Source organism: Aethina tumida, chromosome 8 (assembly GCF_024364675.1).
Source record: "Aethina tumida isolate Nest 87 chromosome 8, icAetTumi1.1, whole genome shotgun sequence".
Lineage (NCBI taxonomy): Eukaryota > Metazoa > Arthropoda > Insecta > Coleoptera > Nitidulidae > Aethina > Aethina tumida.
Genome location: NC_065442.1, coordinates 4,458,026 through 4,471,583, shown reverse-complemented (window position 1 = coordinate 4,471,583; position 13,558 = coordinate 4,458,026). Strand labels below are relative to the sequence as shown.

At 33.1% G+C, this 13,558-nt stretch overlaps 1 long non-coding RNA gene across 1 annotated transcript; it reads right to left on the bottom strand.

Annotated features, from left to right (window-relative positions):
- Positions 1-5,258: 5,258 nt before the first annotated feature.
- On the bottom strand, positions 5,259-5,818 carry LOC126266357 (uncharacterized). Its single transcript, XR_007548762.1, has 3 exons — positions 5,636-5,818; positions 5,387-5,574; positions 5,259-5,331 (listed from the first exon to the last, which is right to left on the bottom strand). It is a non-coding gene; the product is annotated as an uncharacterized LOC126266357 (long non-coding RNA).
- Between the last annotated feature and the right edge of the window lie 7,740 nt (positions 5,819-13,558).

The window sequence follows — 13,558 nt, the reverse complement described above, 5'->3', positions numbered from 1 at the left end:
TCGATGCATCTTATACAACAAAGAATTTTTCTCAGCATTATTTTTAATATTTGTATTTTTATCACAGATAGAAGATAGAGATTTACAATAAGAATGATCTAAAAGAATATTGGAATTTTGCTTACTAACAAAATCTTTAAAAATATGAATATGTGTACTTTTATCACAGAGAGAATTTTCAGTCTTTAGAGAGATAGAAGAATTGGAATGAAAAATAGGATCAGTAGAAACATTTGAAATAGAAAGAGTATCAGAACTTTTTAACAAGATATTGGAACGGATAATAGTTTTATCAAAATTATTTAAATTATAAGATTCTGAAGAACAAAAACTAGAACTACGAATTTCAGATACTTGAACATTATTATTAGAAGTAGGAAGAACTGTAGAAATTTTTTGAAGAAGTGGAACAGGTACAGTTCCCTTTTTCAGAAGAGGTCTTTGCTTATTATAAAAGAAATCTGAAGGTAAAAAATGATCCTCACAAACATAAAATGTTTTTACAGAACTTTTAATTTTACAAATAGAACGCCAAGATAGATTTAGATCTGAATTTGATGGTGGTTTAAAAAAAGACTTATTCTTAAAATTGGAACTTTTAACATTAATAAGATATTTACTAGAACATTCAGGGTAACTACAACATTTTGTATTACGACCAGAAGCTAGAGATTGCTGAGAAAAATCCATTGCAAAATATATATATATATATATATATATATATATATATATATATACAAAATATATATATATATATATATATATATATATAACCTGAAAATTTGTATTAAAAATAAAAAACAAAAAAAAATAAATATTACCTAAAAATATTTTTACATTGGGATCCTTACGAACACATCTCTTTACGAGTCCATCTAACCTAAAACTGTAATACAATTATTACAACTGCTGTATAAGAACTATGTATTTTGACAAAACCAATAACTAACCAGTAAACATGAAATGAACTAATACAAGAAAAACTTTACATCATATTCAATGATTGAACAATTTAAATGAAAATAAACAAAATGCTAATATTGCGGTATATAAAATAATATACAATGATAAACACAAACAATTAAATTATGCATACTGGTTATATAAAAAGTTTCTTACCATAAACGTACTTTCATAAAGCACTAAAATATCCCGGCCATCTTCTCTCTTCTCCAACCTAAAAACTACTGAATTATCCCGCCCATGACTCACTATTCTGAAATCTAGTAAATTATTTTCTCTAACTAAAGACACTAGATATTCCCTGGTCATCCCGACAATTTTGGGGAATTTTTACTACCAATTTATAAAATCAAATATTATAAATCCCTAAGTCATCCCGAGACAAAATGGTCGTGCCTTTCCGGCGATTCCGAACGTCCATGATCGGCTGTTGCCCCTCCGTCCCTATTCGCTTGGCCCACCCTGCGTTGGACATTGTTACCAACCTTATTATTTATTCTTTTGCGTTGTCAACTTCAGAAAATTAAATTAACTAAAACTCTACATTCTTCTTGTTTTTCTTCGTCTCCCGCACTGTTGGGGAAGTATGGATGTTTATATTACATACATAACAGTTGCCGGTAGAGCGCGCTAGTTTTGAAGAATTACTCGTTTAAATCCTTACGCGGGTAATCTTGTTGATACTGACAGCTCTGAAAATTAAAATAATTAAATCAATATTTTATACTTAGTTTTATAATTTTAATAATTTCAACATTCGCGAGCTAGCGCGTATTTACGTGTGATAATAATCACTGAACATTTGCGCAGACAGTGGCAGAAAAGAGAACTATGATCTGGGTTTAATATTGTATACCACGAATACTGCGGAAGAGCCTATACCGTTCGGACTCCTTATATCTATACTTCGTGGTGTAGAAAATAAATTGACAAATAAGTAACCATAGATAGATCGGCTTTGTTGGTTGCCTAATTTTAACAAATATTTATATTTTTCACATATATTATTGCATTAATTTTATATAATTTGGATGCGAGTACTGTAGTATTTTGAATATTTTGTGGTGGCAACGTTACAGGCCGTTTCGTTTTGCGTTACCTAGTAAACATGAGTATATTTCGTATTTTATAAATTCAAATCAAATTTTATGATACAACCAATCCACCCACAACAACCTGTGTTCTCAATAATAAGGAATTCTTAGTAAAATCACCGAAAGAACAAGAGAAATTATATCAATCTATGGTTCAGACGACTGGGACCAAAGACTATATACACTTATAGATTGCTAACTCTGTAGTATATTTTGGTAACCAAATAAACGTGGACAGCGCCAACTATTGGGACTGAACAGTTCTAAAATAACCGGCCAAGTATTAGGGGAATCCCATAGGTCTAGGTTTATATTAATTTTTTATTTTTATTTATTAAAATAACCTTTTTAATAAAAAACTCAGATTATTAATACACATTTTTTATTTTTTTATTTTTAAACATTTAGTAAAAGCTTTAATTGCTAAATTGTCTAAATTCTTATGCCTACTATCTTTTCCTTTTAATAAATTATTTATAATTTTTATATAATAAAATAAACAAATATTTATAACAATTTTATAAAAAAACAATTTTAAATTTTTATGCCTCGTACAAAATAAAGTTTCTACTTCTGAATTTCTTGTTTGAACACATTTTAATATATTTTTTTTTAAATGAATTTTATGAATTATGTTTGGAAGGATGTTAAAAACTATAGAAGAAATATTGTGAAAAATATGCGTAAACTCGCTTGTTGGTTCAGAAAGCAATCCACGAAGATAACGTTTTCGCCTAATGAACCTATTTTGCGGAAGATATTTTTTCAGTTACCATTAACTTTCTACAATTAAGACATGATAGTTTTTTAAACATTTTTTTAATAACTGCACCAGCTACATATGGTGTAGATAAATCTGATGTTTTATACAGAGTGTGATGCTATTATGAAACAAAATCAATTTCGCTGTTTGACTCACTAGTGTTTTCTTGTGCAATGAGGTCTTTTAAACTATCCAATGCCCCAGTCGATAAATCCTCTTCACAGTTAAAACTTGGGGAGTGTGATGACATAAAATTGTTTACTATTAAAACTTTGGTTGGGGAGATAAAGGAAGTGCACGTTGGATTGACATTTCTTACTCCATGACTTCTTATTTGACCGAAGATGTTTTCAAGAGGGTCTTGGTTAAAAGACCTGGGACTAATGAATTTAAATCCCATGTCTAATAACTTTTTCGATAAATATAACCACGAAGTGTAAAATGCCAGTTTTTTAGTGATGATGTGACAATTTGATGGGAAGAAGGAGGGGAATTAAAATACATTGATTTTAGAATTGGAAAGGATTGTTGCCAAAACATGAAATGCTTAGATTTGAATGTCACCACACTTCTTAAATCTTTTCCTACATGAGAATTTATCGCACTGCCATTGACACTATCAAAGAGTTGGTCAAAAAATAGTAAAAGATCTGCTGTTTCTGCTGCCTTAGGGCTCACAAAATATTGAGAAGTTGGTGTCAGTTTCTTACTGATTTCAGCCCTAATTTTCAAAGCTGTAGCAACAGTGCTACTAAACACTTGTGTATAGTTTTTTACCCTCATTTTTCTTAATTTGTGAGGTAAGACATGTTCGTCTGTTAACTTTGAAAACTGACTAAAATTCCCCATTTTCTGGTCCATTTTATAAATATCTATAATATGTGACCAAGAAGCAACTTTATCCAACCCATCTTGCTTAAAATATAATAATTTATTTAATAAAGAATTTCGGACACCTTTTAGCAAATGGGGAGGATCAAACAAATGGACGATTTCTTTGCCATCAATTAAATACCCTTGAAATTTGTTTTCAATGTTTTCTTTTATACAATAAGTATTCGTCTCACTTAATAAAACATTAATGGCAGCATTATTTGTTGCTCCTTGATCACATACTGTAGCGACAATTTTCAAACCTGATAAACGAACATGTCTTATTACTTCTTTTAATACCCGCACCAAGTCTACTGTTGAAGTAGTATGTTCACAAAAATAAAAATGGGTTGTTTCCAACTTTTGTGAACACCTTTCAGCATGAAAACTAGAGCGTGATCAGCAAAGTTTGATCGCCTATCATTGGCTCCAAAATCAACAAAACCTTCTACAAAATCTTTTTTGGGATTGTATGAAATGCCACTACTCAAAAAAATTTCATCGAACATTAGGACACAGTAAGTATCAATTTTTTTCATTTTACCCACCACACTCTTTAAATGTTTAAAAAACTTCTCATTAATTCCACAATGGAATGGAATTTGGCTTAAGAGATTGGAAAGAGTCTTACGGCTAGGTAAACTAAAAATTTTGGAAAGGAACCTGTACCCTTTTCCACTCTGCTTAAATGCAGACAAAGCAAAAATTTTATCTTCCATAGTAAATCGCCTCCCTCTAGGTTTCAATCTTTGGTTACGAATCTGATTCTTAATAAAACTTACAGTAGTGTCATTAACATCCTTCAAAACATTTGTGAGGTTTCTATTTGCCATTATAAGTTTTAATTTTTGTTTTGTTTCTAAATGTTTTTTGTGTGCCCTCTTAGCTGCTCTTGTAATTTTTTGTACTGTGGACTTCAACTCAATGTATTTCTTATTTAATTTGGTTGCTCTCTTTGGACCTGAAAATAAGTTTTAAATTAACAAAAAATTAATAAGAAATTTTTAAATGAAGCAAAAATATTATGTGATAATTATAGTTGATCAACTGACAAATTTAACTAATCTATGGCTCTAAATTAAATTTATATGATTTTTATGAAAAAACTTTTCTTAACATACCAATATTTTTAAGAATGTAAACAAAAAAGTTGTTATACAATGTGGTTTAAGGCTGCAAAAATAAAAATAAAAAAAAAAATGAAAAATGAGACAAATCATAAAAACACACTGGTATCTACAATCTACCCCTGCCATTAATATATTTTACACTTACTTCTTTTGGGAAGAATTTGCTAATATTCTGCTGCCATTGTTGTATCATAATTCAGCATGGAGGATGTCATTGAAGTTTTCGAAGTTGAAGGATTTTCAGGTTCTTGGATAACGTTTGATTCTGTATCATTTTCCATAACTCTGAATACCCGTTTTCTGCTATAAATTTTTGTAGGTTTTAATACTGATTTTACAGGACTAAATTCTACATTAGAAGTAGTACCCACATTTTCTAAAATAAATATGATTAATTTATGTCATGTCTTTGAAAAAAAAAAGTTACCTTTTATTTTTTTAGGAGTTGATGTAAGGGTTTCAGGAGGGGATGGAGGCAAAAAATTATCATTTTGTGTTTTTACGTATCCTACAAAAAATATATTTAAAGAACATTAAAACTTAACTCTAATACTAAAAATTACCAGGTAAATGAAGTGATGGTAAGGCACCAATTCGTAGTTTTTCATTAGCTTCTTTGCAGCTATCCTCAAAATGTAAACCACAAATAAGGTAATTTCCTATTTGTTTATCATCCAATTGGGAAAGTTTCTCATTATTAATTCTTTGAAGCCAAATAGGGCGAGTTTTTTTATTAGTAGTAATGCTGTATCTATAATTTAAATTACATGGTTTACTATTTACAGAATATAATATTTAATGGTTAATATTACCTTTTTGTCTTTCTATCGTTACACCCAGGTACACAGCATGGTTTTACTCTTCCCATAGTTATAAAATATAAATATACCGGTAAATAAAAAGGACGCTAACACAAACAACACAAATAACACAATTGAGAGGGGATAATCCTTAAAAAACGCGCACCTGATAGAAATAAGCAACGCTAAACAAAGATTATCAAAACCGACGCTAACTCAATTTGGGAATAACGCTTCTTTCTGGATAGAAGACCGAGAGAAGGGTGAGCTGTTTCTGGTGGAAATTAAAATGATTGTAATAGCCAGTCCCGATAGATGGCAGTAAAAAATCATGAACCATTTTACCCATTAGTTTCCTAGCACTGACTGGGACACTATAAAATCACACGTCACCACTTACACTGCAGTGTCCCTTCTTCAAGGAACATATATGCGATTGCTCAGGAATTCCCTGGGCATCCCATATTATGTTCGAAACACTCAGATCAGGAGAGAACTCCAGATCACTTCCCTGGCAGATTCTGCAAAGATTCTCGCCAGAAATCTCCGTGCATCTGTCCTTGCCCACTCCAACCCCGAAATCTCGGGTTTGGTGAACTATCGCCCCCGGAACTATCCAGACAGATACAAGAGGCCCTCCCTCTTGGCTGTCTGAATGAATAAGTTCCCATCTGCCCTTCTGGGTTATAGCTTTTAGAGCTGGTCCCCGATGGAGAGTGGTTTTTAGTCCGTGAGAATCGGACATTTGCCTCCGAATTCCGTTCAGGAGTGCGTCTATTAAGATTTTCCACTCTCTAGTCCAAAAACAAAAAAAAAAAAAATTACACTGCAGTGTGCATCCTCTGGCGTACCACAGGTGTCTAACTTGGGACCCCTATTATTCCTTTTATTCATCAATGACTTGTTAAGTTTGTTTTTATACTGTAGTCTAGCCTATGCTGATGATTTGAAGCTATATTATCTATATTTGTTTTTGCGACTATTGCAAATTTAAACGGTACTTTTACAATTAATAAAAAATCCAAATTTAATATATTTAATGACACATATGTTATTTATATTTATGATCTAAACTTAGAATATGACAGAATCTTTTGTATAGATATTTTAAAACACTTTGGAGCAACAACTGAACTGAATAAAAATGAAATTATATTTTGGAATGTTAACGCATTAATACCTGTATATTAATGAATTGTATAAAGAATTTCAACAATCAGTTAAAATAAGAATTCCTCCAAGAACTGAACAAATAATAAATGTAAAAACAAATTTGATATTCAAAGAAGGCCTTTATTTAAAACATGTTTTAGATAAAAATTTATTATTGGCAGAGCAATCGTTAAAGTAGAATACTGATATTTCTTAACATCAGTCTGTAATGTAGGCGAAGAAGAAATCGAAACACGAATTAATCCAATTGAAATCTTAAAATTACCAAACATTAATTATATCAATAATCTTATTGAAAGTATAAATGATAGTGATAATTTAAAATCGGAATCTCGAAATGATAGAATTCATTATTAATTAAGGCTAGAACATTTAAATAATGAAAAATTTTTAATTGAAGAATTATGTTTAAAATACAATTAATTCTTTTACTTAAACTTAAATTTGTCGTTTACTATCGAGATCAAACATTGTATTGATATTGGAAATTCGAAGCCAATTTATACAAAATCATATCGACATCCGCATATTCGTAAAGCTGAAGTTAAAAATCAAATTGACAAAATGTTGGATCAAAATATTATTCAACATTCTATATCCCCATGGTCCGTGCCAGTATGGGTGGTTTCGAAGAAGCCTGATGCTAGTAGTAAAATTAAATGGCACGAAGTCATCAACTGCAGAAAATTAAATGATGTTTCAGTTTCAGATCGTTATCCTTTGCCAAACATTTCCGATATCTTAGATCAACTAGGCAAATGTTCATATTTTACAACTTTGGATCTTGCAAGAGTGGTCGGTGATCTTTCAGTGCTTTTTGAGTTTAGGCTGATTTAGAAGCAAGTTATATGTATTAATATTTATGTTACATATAGTTTATATATGTCAGTAATCTTATTTCTGAGTGGTTCAGGATTGGGAATATTTTTGTTTACTAATTAAAAGTATCTCCTAATGGGGTTTATGTAAACATTTCCCATTTTAAATACGCCCATCCAAAAGGGCGGACAGCAGTCTGACACAAACTTTTGTAAAAATAACATCTAAGCTTGACAGTGTACATTGTGAAAAATAAAGTTTTATTTAACTGTTAAATAGACTTATTTAGCTAGCACGAACAGTCAGTTAAAATCTCTACGTAATATTCAATTCACAACAAAGATCTGTTTCTCCAGATTTTGGCAAGACATCCCATTATTGAGGCAAAAATTGAGCAAGAGGTTAATGCAGCGGCCGATGAGCAATATATATTTTTATTATAAATCACTGGTAACTGACTAAATTAAAATATTTACAGAAAAAAACAAATCAGTTGAATAGGTTGTGGGATAAGGTTAAGGGAAAAGAAAGTGTGAATTGGCGGAGGAAAGGAGGGAATTAATGGCTACAGGTGGTGTAGGAGCATTATTGTCTCCGAAACATCAGCCAGAAATTGATAATCTCTCTCATACGGATTACGAAACTTCAAATCCATATGATTCTGACGGCTTAATTTTAAGTCAAATTTCGAATTAAATTTATTAAATTATATCAAAAATTAACTTAATTTTTCAACAATGTTTTGTTATTTTTAATTGCCTTAAGTTGAACAAAGGAAAACAGATTTATACTCATCACAGTACAATGCGATGGTGGTAGAAAATCGGGACTAAAAAACATATATACAATTACATATCCACCATAGACATTTTAACAAAGTATTTAAACATATTAATTACCTTACGGTTGGAGGTCTTTCGATGTTGTCGCAGTGCCAGAATTGTATGCAGGAGGACAACGAGGACTAAAATATATATTCAGATTAGACTGTTCAACAAACTTTTTAAATATATTAATTACCTTACGGTTGGATGACTTTTGATATTGTCGCAGTGCCAAAATTGTATCCTGGAGGACAACGGAGACTAAGATATATATTCAGATTAGACTTTTCAACAAATTTCTTAAGTATATTAATTACCTTAGGGTTGGAGAACTTTCGATGTTGGCGCAGTGCCAGAATTGTATACTGGCGGATAACAGGGGCTGAAACATATAGACAAATTAGATTTTTCAACAAACTTCTTAAATATATTAATTACCTTACGGTTGGAGGACTTTCGATGTCTTCGCAGTGCCAGAATTGTATGCTGGAGGACAACGGGGGCTGATATATATAAACAGATTAGATTTTCAACAAACTTCTTAAATATATTAATTACCTTACGGTTGGAGGATTTTCGATGTTGTCGCAGTGCCAAAATTGTATGCTGGAGGATAACAGAGGCCAAAAATATATAGACAGATTAGATTTTTCAACAAACTTCTTAAATATATTAATTATCTTACGGTTGGAGGACTTTCGACGTTGTCGCAGTGCTAAAATTGTATGCTGGAGGACAACAGGGGCTGGAACATATAGATAGATTAGATTTTTCAATAAACTTCTTAAATATATTAATTACCTTACGATTGGAGGACTTCCGATGTTGTCGCAGTGCCAGAATTGTATGCTGGAGGACAACAGGGGCTGAAATATATAAACAGATTAGATTTTCAACAAACTTCTTAAATATATTAATTACCTTACGGTTAGAGGACTTTCGACGTTGTCGCAGTGCTAGAATTATATGCTGGAGGACAACAGAGGCTGGAACATATAGATAGATTAGATTTTTCAATAAACTTCGTAAATATATTAATTACCTTACGATTGGAGGACTTCCGATGTTGTCGCAGTGCCAGAATTGTATGTTGGAGGACAACAGGGGCTAAAATATATAGACAGATTACATTTTTAACAAACTTCTTAAATATATTAATTATCTTACGGTTGGAGGACTTTCGACGTCGTCGCAGTGCCAGTATTGTATCCTGGAGGACAACAGGGGCTAAAATATATAGACAGATTAGATTTTTCAACAAACTTCTTAAATATATTAATTATCTTACGGTTGGAGGACTTGCGACGTCGTCGCAGTACCAGAATTGTATCCTGGAGGACAACGAGGACTAAAATATATATTTGGATTAGATTTTTCAACAAATTTCTTAAATATATTAATTACCTTAGGGTTGGAAGAATTTCGACGTTGTCGCAGTGCTAGAATTGTATGCTGGAGGACAACAGGGGCTGGAACATATAGATAGATTAGATTTTTCAATAAACTTCTTAAATATATTAATTACCTTACGGTTGGAGGATTTTCGACGTTGTATCAGTGTCAGAATTATATCCTAGAGGACAACGGGGACTAGTATATATATTCAGTTTAGACTTTTCAACAAACTTCTTAAATATATTAATTGCCTTACGGTTGGAGGACTTTCGACGTTGTATCAGTGTCAGAATTATATCCTAGAGGACAACGGGGACTAAAATATATATTCAGTTTAGACTTTTCAACAAACTTCTTAAACATATTAATTACCTTACGGTTGGAGGACTTTCGACGTTGTCGCAGTGCTAGAATTGTATGCTGGAGGACAACAGGGGCTGGAACATATAGATAGATTAAATTTTCAATAAACTTCTTAAATATATTAATTACCTTACGATTGGAGGACTTCCGATGTTGTCGCAGTGCCAGAATTGTATGTTGGAGGACAACAGGGGCTAAAATATATAGACAGATTACATTTTTAACAAACTTCTTAAATATATTAATTATCTTACGGTTGGAGGACTTTCGAAGTCGTCGCAGTGCCAGAATTGTATCCTGGAGGACAACAGGGGCTAAAATATATAGACAGATTAGATTTTTCAACAAACTTCTTAAATATATGTTAGCTTACGTCATCACCTTCACCGATGGACCGATGCGACGTGCTCACATCTAGTTAGACTAGTTTTGTTTTATAAGCAAATCTGAAGTATTTGTTTACATTTAATATTCGGGGCAGTTCTTAAGAAAGAACCAGGCAGTCAAGCTTTAGATGTCGAGGGTTAAACTACGTTTGTTGTAATAAAGCGTATTATTGTGAATTTAGTGTTTTAATCAAACTAAAAAGACAGATTAACAGTCGCTAATCTATCATCAGAAGTGGGATATCTTCTCGTGAATTATTTCCGGAAGAAAGGACCTAAAACGTATTTTTTTTTTTGTGTTTGTTTGTGAACGAACAATGGCTGACAATAGTGAAAAACACAAACGCGCAGTGAGTCCGAACGTTGTGAACATTACCGAAAGTGCATCGGAGAGAGACTAGCAGCAAGAAAGTAACAACAGATTCCAAAAACAAAACATGGAAATTTTATCGACAATGGCCAACGCCCAAACTACTCAAGTAACATTGAAGATGGCTGCGCAGAAGGTTTAAGTGTGGCTGCAGCGCAGTTTCGACTTGTAAGATTTAGAAATTGCATTTGAGGAATATGACTTGAATTTGTCAGGAATGGACGAGTGGGTTACGAAAGAAATAAAAGAACAACCGAATGCCGTTTGATCTTATAAACTCTCCATCAGATTATCAGAGTGCCATCGATAAAGCCCTTGGACCACTTAAAGACGATATTGCGTTTATTTATGTTGATGATGTGTTGTGCCCTGCTCGACCCATTCAAGAACGTCTTAAGAACTTAAGAAAGGGCATTGACGCCCTTAAATATACAAAAATGTAACTTTTTCCAAACATCTGTGAAATATTTAGGTGTGATCGAAAAAGGACTGGCTGGATATTTTAGACATCTTGTGAAAATCTTTGCTACTTTAACAGCACCGATATCTGCACTGTTACGTGATGGAAAATCGTTTGAATGGACATGTAAATGTGAAAATGTACGATTGACTTCTTATCCGATTTTCAACATTTTTGATCTGGAATTGTCAACCGAACTACTTACAGATGCGAGTTAGTTAGGATTAGATGCCATACTTATGCAAAAAGACTTAAATAATGTGCTTCATCCAGTGGCTTATTATTCTAGGCGTACAACTGATTGTGAATCGCGATATCATTCTTATGATTTGGAAACTCTAGCGATAGTGGAAGCCACTCAGTATTTTCGCACATATCTGTATGGTATAAAGTTTACAATCTATACAGACTGTAATTCAGTAAGGGCTACAACACTCAAAAAGGAACTACACCCCCGCGTTGCAAGATGGTGGATAAAATTGCAGGACTTTAATTTTGATATAGATTATAGACCAGGACATAAAATGGCACAGTCGACTATTTAAGTCGAAATACAGCATCTCCGATAAAACAAATTTTAGCAGCACGAATTATTGCTAACAAACCAAAGACAATTTGTGAATATCAATCAGAGGATGTGTTTTGTCAGACAATAATAAACAAAACGCATCATGAGACGGGATATATAGCGAAAGACAATTTAGTGTTTTTACAATGTTCAAATAATGGTCGCGAACGTTGTTTTGTACCTGTAGCAGCTCGACTAGAAATAATGAAACTGTATCATGATAACTCGTCTCATATTGGTGCTGATAAAATGTTAATGAAATTACGTGAGGACTTAATATGGCCACGCATGGGTAAAACAGTACGCAAATATGTTGCAAATTGTAGATCGTGCGTGTTGGGTAAATGTTTTACTGGAAAACGGAGTGGATTGTGTGAACAGAAAACGAAACCTTCAAGTAAAATGGATACGTGGCATATTGACCATGCCGGACCTTTGGTCAAATCTAATAAATGCACTCAAATTTTAGTGGTTATAGACGCTTTTACTAAATTTGTGCGATTTTGTCCTATTAGACAAAAAAATGCCGAATGTACTATAAAGGCATTAGATGCATTATTTATGGAATTGGGTCGACCAAAACGAATAATAGCTGATTGGGGAACAGCATTTGTAGCGAGTAAATTTCGAGAATTTCTCAATGATAACTCTGTTGAGCTACACCTAATTGCAACAGGAGTTCCTAGAGGTAATGGACAAGTGGAACGCGTTATGAGAAGTTTGTTTAATGCGATGCGTGCTGTGTTGAATGAAAAAGACGAAAATAAATGGACAAAAGTGCTACCTGATATTGAGGACGATTTTAATGTAACTGTGAACAAATCGACAGGATTCGCGCCGTGGAAATTAATGTTTGGTGAAAATCGATGTCTGAGAGCAACTAACGAACTGTTAAATGGTGTGCCAATACAGACAAGTGATGTGGACGCTGAAATACTTAGACAACAAGCTCACAGTCGCGTGTGCGAAGTAACCAGTAGAACAATTACAAACTTTAATAAGAAAAGAGTGCCGGTAATACCATACGCTGTTGGTGATAAAGTTGTTGTTGAAAATAGTCAGTTGTCGAATGGAGGAAAATTGAAACCAAAGTATCACGGACCCTTTGAGGTAACGCATTGTTTACCTAATGAGAGGTACGCACTCCGAAGGATTGGCAGCCTGGCCAGATACAGAAATTCTATAAGGTATGATGGATATAGATTTATTTAATAAGATTGATGTGTGAATGTGTGTAAAGGTCCCTGCTTAGTAGGCTGTTTAAGGTCCCTGTATATCAGGCTATATGTGAAGGTCCCTGCTTAGTAGGCTATGATTAAGGTCCCTGCGTCGCAGGCTATGTTTGAGGTCCCTACTTTGCAGGCTATGTTTAAGGTCCCTACTTTGCAGGCTATGTTTAAAGGTCCCTGCTCGGCAGGCTATTTTTAAGGTCCCTGCTCTGCAGGCTTAGATTGTTGTGTTCTGGTTCTGTGAGACAAGCGGGTAATAGACCTGGTAGTGGTTGAACCGCCTCTGAGCTCCTGGCTAGAATATGGTATCTTTTGATAGCACTTGAGAGTCATGGGTGTAACAGACCT